This window comes from Cucumis melo, chromosome 4 (genome assembly GCF_025177605.1).
Source record: "Cucumis melo cultivar AY chromosome 4, USDA_Cmelo_AY_1.0, whole genome shotgun sequence".
NCBI lineage: Eukaryota > Viridiplantae > Streptophyta > Magnoliopsida > Cucurbitales > Cucurbitaceae > Cucumis > Cucumis melo.
This window is the reverse complement of record NC_066860.1, coordinates 12435121-12443766: the sequence shown is the minus strand read 5'-3', so window position 1 is coordinate 12443766 and position 8646 is coordinate 12435121.

Genomic DNA, 8646 nt, shown 5'->3' with positions numbered 1-8646 from the left:
TGGTAATTCTCGATTCTTTTTCCGCTGTGCAGGTCTTATTTCCATAAAAAATAACACCCTCAAATTTAGTTCTCTGGGAGAGGATTAGGTTCACCAAGAGTGGGATCAGTTAGCTGAATAGGGGGAACAAGCTCGATCAAATCTGGCACAATGACAGGCTGCGGGACATGTTGTACAAACACGACGCACGTATATTCCATTTGTGCCACAAACTATATGTCATATTGCTACGTAATCTGATACGACTGGTTGGAGTGAGCAATCATCAAACTGGTTAAGTTTGTCAGGGCAGACGAGAGTTGCGAGACTATGGACTTGAGTGGGGATGCTGTGGCTTCTAAGCCTTGCACTTGAGTGTTAAGGCTGACGATTTGTTCCTTTATCGCCACATTCTCCAAAAGCACTTCCTTAAAAGCTGCATTCATGAATTATGCAATTACATTGTGGAGTATATTGGGAAACATTCCTTCTCTGTTGGCGATTCTTCTTCTAATTGTGTGTCTTTCGTCGAACTCATCTCGTTTGCATCTTCATTGATCGATTTCGTCTTGGAAGAGTGGGTCATAAATGGTCAACAAAAGGTCAGGGTCAACTAGTGCTACCTTTTCTGGCTCTACTTCTGCTTCTGATAAGTTCACAATAGGGAAATTCAGATCTAGGTGTTCAGGGTCCAAGTTGATGATTGGTGATTTTATGGCTGCATGGCTTGGTGACACAAAGGATCATCGTGGAGGAGAGTTTTGTAGAGTTTGGAATTTAGGAGAAGTGGGAGGATCTTCATAAGAGCGGGATGGAGAAGGGGAATGGGAATGCGAGAAATTTAAGTTAGGTGAGGGATGTAGAAGATTGATTTTTGAAGTGAGCCAGGCAAGGGCTACACTAGCTAAGGGCAATGGGAAATTTAGGCGGTAAGGGAGATTTGAATGGTGGAAGAGGATATAAATTTTCTTCGCAAGAAGGTGGAGGAAGATAAAAAAATTTCTTCGCAAGGAAGAGGTGGGTTATCTTCCATAGGTAGTGAGGAAAAAGGTATTGTGTCATCTAAGAGGTTGGATTCAGTGGGAGAGTCATCTTCAAGGACCATTTTTCTTATGAGCTTTCTTTGCTTCTTTTGTAGACGGTCGTTATCAGGTTGATCATCTTTGCCTGGCTTATCCTCTACCCCTGAGGTTGAAGCTATTCTATTTAGCAGCGAGGGGGTGGAGATCTTTCATTGGTGTTAGTAATTTTAGGCTTAGTACTTATTGCAATGTTGTGCATTGTGTATCTTTCATTGGTGTTAGTAATTTTAGGCTTAGTACTTATTGCAATGTTGGCCATGACATGTTGTATGCTCTCTATGTATCACGATTTTTTGTAATTAGTAAGTCCTTGTTGAGTACAAGTTTGTCTACTACTTGCGCAAGTTTCGAAGCAATTGTTTACCTAGGTGATCCAAGGTTGAACACGGGCAATTGATATCAAAGTTTAGTTCTAGGGTTCACTCTTCATTTTAGGCGATATAAAAGAATTATCTATACGTATGAGAAAGTGTAAGTTTAAACTATATCTACTTATCCACACTAGAGAATTTGTAAAAGAGGATTAAGATGGATGCAAGATGAGATTGTGAACTACCTTGAATACAAGAAGGGGTGGAGGAAAGTCTATGTATTACTAGGTGATTAAGTAATAAAAGAACCTGGATGCGATATGACTCAGTTAACTAGCTTATGATTAAGGCGAGCACCTCTCGGTGCCTTTAAAGGCCATACTTGCTCACCTCCCGGCATCCAAATGACTAAGCTGAGTTAAGCAAGATATGTCTAGAATGTTTCACTTACAAGACTAATTGAGCTTCTCTTTCAAGGGTGGCAACCTCTCAGCTCCATATACCAACACTTGTTCTCCTTTCGAGACACAAATGATGAAAGTTATCTCGCCAAGGTGGAGTTTGTCTCCAAACTTATCCTTGTGTTGTTAGGCATATCCTTGCTACTTGCCCTCTCGAGTAGTTGGTGATAAACACTGGCCAAGTGATCACTATAGTTCAACTAACGCGATAAGAGTTATAACCTAACCTTCTTATCAAGAACTTATCATAGATTTTAAACTACAAATAACATAAGGACAGTTGAACTGTAAAGATATAATGGACTGAAAGGGTATAAATATGCAATGTATTACAGAATATTGGCCTTAGGCCACTATACATTATGAACAAATATATTACAATGAAATACAAAAATGGAAAGAATTGAAATGACATTACAAGTTAGGGGAGCAGGGGAATGAGATCTTCTTCACTCAAACCTCAAGTTTTCACTCATTTACTGACCGGAGAAGATGAAGAAATGTTTTACAGACGGTGGAAAGGCTATTCGTTTGCACCACTCTCTAGTTTTTGGCCCATTCAGGCACATCTTGTCTGGTAGGGATGGAGTCCTTTTTATAGGAAGACATATGCAAAAAATCTAATCTTTTGAGCATGTCAGCACGGAAAGCTGCCTCTATCAAGCCACATCAACTCCATCTACCACTTTTGTATTCTAGTGAACCTCTTCTTGCATAGTAATGTGGTCTTCTCGCATAGTTTTTGTGCGAGTTCCCTTGTGATTCACTAGCTTTTTCTTTTGTTACTAATCCTACGTTCAAACACTCAAAATAGGGTGAAAGAGGCACGAATGCTTATGTAAAGTTTATTTTTCAATATTTGTGAATTTTCAACATAAGCTACAGGTTTTGACAAACTTATTATGCATTTTGGTCTCATTATTCTATCTAAAAGGCTACAATAACTTGCATTTCTAAAAGTTATCACATTAATTTTCAGCATCCCAAACTTTACTTTTTCAATCTTCTCCTGGGGTTCTTCGCGAACCTCTCAAATTCAGTTTTAGAGATAGGCGAGGAGGTGCCTTCTTTTTACGTAATTTTTTCTTGTGCCTCCTTGTGTATTTCTTTTTCTTTCCTTCTCGCCTCATCTTTTTATTTCTTCTTCTCATCTTCTCTCTTCTTCTTTTCTTCCTTCTTCTTCTTCTTCTTTTCTTCCTTTTCCTTCTCCACTATTTCTCTTTTCTCCTTTTCCTCCATTTCTTTATTTTCTTTTTCTTTCTTCTTTTCTTCCCTCTCATTCTCTTGTTCTAATCTTTCCCTTGTTGCCCTATCTTTTCTTTCTTTCTTCTCTCTTTCTTCTTTGTCTATTTGCTCTTTCCAGCCCTTTCTTTTTCTACCTTTTCTTTTTCTAACCTTTCTCGCTCTTCTTGTTCTTTTTGTTTTTCTTCTCTGTTTTAAGACTCTATAGAGACTATTGCTAGCAAGTCACCCAACTTATCCTCAGGGATTTGAATTTCTATTCCATTGATTACCACTGTCTTGAGTGATCTTTTTTCCTTTCTTTGCTTCGACACCCCCCCCCCCCCGGATGGAGTTTTCTCAGCCCTTTCATTGGATAGGCTTGCTTTACCATCTGTTGCTTGGTATTTCTTGAGGGCTTTGGTGAGGGCTTGCTTTCTAGACATTATTAGTAAGGAATACAAGAGAAATGAACGAAAAACAAGGGTTCAAGGTAGGAAAGACTTATTGATTTTGTTGGAGAAGGTGAACAGAGACTGGAAAGCTTGAAAATTCAGAGGATCGTTTGGCTATAAGTTCCAAATAAAGGTTTAAGGAGGGTTTAAATAGGCATGGTTAACCATGGTTAGGGGTAAGGTTACCGCGTGGTTAGCATTGTGCGTTTTAAATGAAAAGTGATGTTTGACACGAATGGTTCGTTTCTCAAGGGTGACGTAACCATTATTTTTAGAAATTTGAAATTTTTAAAAGAAATGAATCGTTTTGAATTCCCAAAACCCCTAATCATTCCAAATGAAACCTTAAGCTCAATCACACTTTGCGAGAAGAATAAAACGCCTAATACGTTTTGATGCGAACTTTCTCATAAGGCGAGTTCATAACGAAAAACCCTAATTAGCCTAAAGATTTCATGAGATAACTCGAGCTCCCTAACTTGTCAAAATTACTAATCTAACAAAACAAAATGACAGAAATAATTACAAGTATAAATTAATTACAAATATACTACTATTCACAAGAATTAAATATACGAAATTTATGGATGAAAATCATAAGAAAGATAAGGAAATTATCCTTGCGTTCAGGCTCTTTGGTGAGGAAGAACTGTGGTCTTATCTCATATTGCTTCGCATAGCATTCCTAATCGCATTGTTTTCTCCTGAACTTTCTTGATCATTTGTTGAATGACTTTCTGCATCACGATCGTTCATCACAATCGGCCTCTACTTCCAACCGTTTATTGGATTGTTGAAATGATATTTCTTGGTCCCCTTATCGTTTAATTAGTAAAGATACAAATATTACTAATCTTACCACATGGACACTTTCTTTGACACCTTCATGTAGGTTCTAAACTTGACGAATTTAACATCTAAGATTTCAGGCATTTCAGGTTCTCAATTTCTTTTGTGAATTTGCAAATTTATTAAGATTCCTCTTATTCACTTGGTCACTGACCGAAAGATACACTTAACCATGGGGCTAGTTCAAGCAATCACAAATTACTTTGGTACCTTGAACCTCTTCACACGATCTTCGGCTAAACTCATGATTCTCCAGAATCAAGTGCTTTGCCTAAAATCAAAGTAAAACCCTATTCTAGTGGTCGAAAAATTAATTCTCCGACAACGATGCCAAAAACTTGGTGTGTGAATAATTTCGAACTCTGTACTTAGTACAGTGTTATGTGTTTTGTATCTTATTCTATGAGATGAGACATGGTCATGGCATGCTGTATGCTCTCTATGTCTCACGTTTTTATGTAATTACTAAGTCCTCGTCGAACAAGTTTTCCTACTTCTTTCCAAGTACAAGCGAAGCAATAGGTTTTTTGGGTGATCCAGGGTTAAACATAGGTATTTGATATTAAAGCTTAGTTCTAGGGTCCACTCTTCATTTAGGCTGCATAAAAGAATGATCTATGTAGTATGAAATTGTGTAAGTTTAAACTATATCTACTTATTCAGACTAGATTATCTGTAAACGGGGATTAAGATGAATGTGAGATGGGATTGCGAACTAACTTGCATAAAAGAAGGGTGGAAGAAAAGTCTATGTATGACTAAGCGAAAAAGGAAGAAAAGAACCTTGATGTGATATAACAAAGTTAACTAGCTTATGATTAAGGCAAGCACCTCTTGATGTCTTTAAATGCCACATTTCCTCACCTCTTGGGATCCAAATGACTAAGCTAAGTTAAGCAAGATATATCAAGAATGTTTCACTTACAAGACATATAGAGCTTCTCTTTTAAGGGCGACAATCTCTTGGCTCCATATACCAACACTTATTCTCCTTTCAGAACACAAATGATGGAAGTTATCTGACAAAGGTAGAGTTTGTCTCTAAATTTCTCCTTGTGCACATTACCATATACTGGTTACTTGCCCTCTCAGGTAGTTGGCGATAAACACTAGTCAAATGATGACTATAGCTCAGCTAACGCGATAAGAGTCATAAGCTAACTTTCTTATCAAGAACTTGTCATAGATCTTAAAATACAAATAAGACAAGGACAGGTGAATAGTATAGATATGATGGATTAAGAAGGTATAAATATGCAATATATTACAGAATATAGGCCTGAGGCCACTATAGAATTTAAACAAATATGTTACAATGAAATACAGAAATGGAAAGAATAGAAATGACATTACAAGTTAAAGGAGAAGGGGAATGAGATCTTCTTCACTCAAATCTCAAGCGTTTACCCATCGACTAATCGAAGAAGATGAAGAAATGTTTTATAGAAGGTGGAAAGGCTATTCCTTTTCGCCACTCTTTAGGTTTCGACCCATTCAATCGCGTCCTGTCTGGTAGGGATGGAGTTCTTTATATAGGCATATTTAGGCTGGAAATCTAATCTTCTGAACATGTCAGAGCTGAAAGTTGCCTCTGTCAAGTCATAACAACTCCATCTACCACTTTTTTCTTCTAGCGAACCTCTTCTAGCGTGGTAATGTGGTTTTCTCGTGTAGTCTTTGCGCGAGTTCCTCTGTGATTCACTAGCTTCTTATTTTGGTAATCTTGCGTTTAATCACTCAAAACAGGGTGAAACAGGCATGAATGCTTATGTTAACTGTATTTCCTAATATTTATGAATTTACATCATAAGCTACGCGTTTTGACACACTTATTATGCAGTTTGGTCTTATTATTCTATCTAAAAGGCTATAATAACTTGTATTTCAACAAGTTATCACAACCTTACTTTAGGATTGCACATTTTATCGCATGAGAGGAAAACTTGTACTACACGCATATCATTAGAAGTTTTGCAACGCATGAATAGGATTGCACCTTTTATCACATAGCCCTACTTCAGTCCCTGATGGTCACTCAATTAGAGCTTAAACATGACATAACCACAAGCTATTACATATGCACATAAAATAACAAGCAAGTTTTTAGCATCATTGTCGGGCGTAGTGTAATGATGTTTTCTTTCTGAACTTAATATGTGCGCTTAGATCATGCAGAAGTCATGTTTTAGTTGAACCGTACGATTTAGCCAAAGAGTATGTGTACAGGTTTATGAGTGAAGGTGAATAACTTCAATTTGTACTCGACCGTGAGATTGAACAAACTTTTCGGGGAAATAAGAAATGAAGGCAGTGAGAGAGAGTAAATCCAATGGAGAATCAAAACAACCAAGGAATCCTTGCCAATTAGAATGCCCAGGAACCAAACCCTACCTACCTAGACCATGACTTAGATAGACCCATAAGGTCATATGTTTCACCAAACCTCTATGATTCCAGTCTTGGTGTCGCCTACCCCACATTCGGTGAGAATTCAAGATTTGAGATCAAGTCAGTCATGCTCCAAGTGATGCAGAATGCAGGGCAATTTGGTGGACATCCATGTGAAGACCTACACGAACACATACAAAACTTCTACTCTATTTTTACCTCATTCCTCATGCCTAGAATTTCATGGGATGAGTTACGTTTAACTCTTTTCTTTTGACACTATGTGACGAGCCTAAGTGATAGGCAAACATTCTAGAACAAAGAGAGGTAATGACATGGGATTATTTGATATAAAAATTCATGAAGAAATTCTTCCCACCCATCAAGAATGCTTGAAGAAGGCACGACCTGTTACTCTTCCAACAAAGAGATAGAGAGAATTTAAATGACACGTGGCCTAGATAAAATCATATCTCCATCATGGCATACCTGAATGTGTATTAATGAAGCAGTTTTATTTTTGGTTCAGTGAAGATACACAATAAACTGTTGACGTTGTGTTTGTAGTAGAGGGAATGCTAAGAAGTTCCTACAACCAGATCAAAGCAACACTTTACACTATGGCCAACAATAGTTAAGAATGGAAAGAAGAGGCTTTGGTTCGTGATAGGAAGACAGAAGAAACAGAGGAAATAGAGATATGAATGATGAAGGAATGTAAGGACACAGAGGAAATACTATGGTAGCACTGTAAGGACAAGTCATCGAAATGAACAAGTTTCTCCAATCCATGGCGTTAGCACAAGTGAACACCATGTGCAACTCAATTGATGTGGTATAACAGGTACATGAGGCAGGCTTTGTGGGATGCAACGATGCTCATAACATTGACACATGTCCACTCAACACGAAAATGGTCGCATACGTTAAGAATCACCCTTACTCCAACACCTAGAATGAGTGTTGGAGAAGCCACCCTAATTTCAATTTGGAAGGATTGGGTCAGGGAAATCAGGGACGATAAAGGGGTCAAGGAAATTATCGCGGTGAGGCACCTGATCATCACTAAAGACATTATGATGGACCACTACACTTAGCACCCTAACATCCACAAGCCACTATCACTACTCCATCCTCTTCATCTATGGAATCTCTTCTTCGAAAGTATATACAGAGGAATGATGCACTTCTGGAGAGCCAAGCCACTCCAATCAAGAATCTGAAATTACAATTGAGGTAATTAGTCAGTGATTTCTCTGGAAGACCAAGAGGACCACTCCCAAGTAATACTGAAACAACGAGCCAGACGGAGGGATTTGGGAAAGAGAAGTTGTGACTCTTAGAAGTGGAAGGAATTTGACCATCCGCAACCCTAAATTTGAACGTAGAAATTCCACTTCTAATTCTATTGACAAGATTGGTAGCTCAAGTAACAATTATAATCCCTTAAGTTTCCTTTTAACTGAAAATGCTTCTTTCTTGAAGAATAATGATGAACAGAATGAGTGAATGAAGAACATTAGGCGAGATGAACAATGTAGCAAAGCGTCTAACCAGGCGACGAGCTCAAATCCTTTACTGACTCCTCCACTTCTCGGTCACATTAAGAAGAAAGGCGATGAACAACAGTTTCACAAGTTTTTGGACGTCTTGAAGTAGCTTCACATGAATATCCCATTTCTTGATGCGTTAAAGAAAATGCCTTCTTATGTGAAATTATTGAAAGATATCTTGGTGAAGAAAAAAAGGTTGACTGATTTTGAAATTATGGCTCTAACGTAAGCAACAAGAGATGTCTTCAAGAATGGGGTACCCGAGAAAACGACAGACCCTGAGTGCTTCATGATACGTTGCTCAATAGGCGAGATAGATTTTGGTTGTGCCTTATGTGACCTAGGAG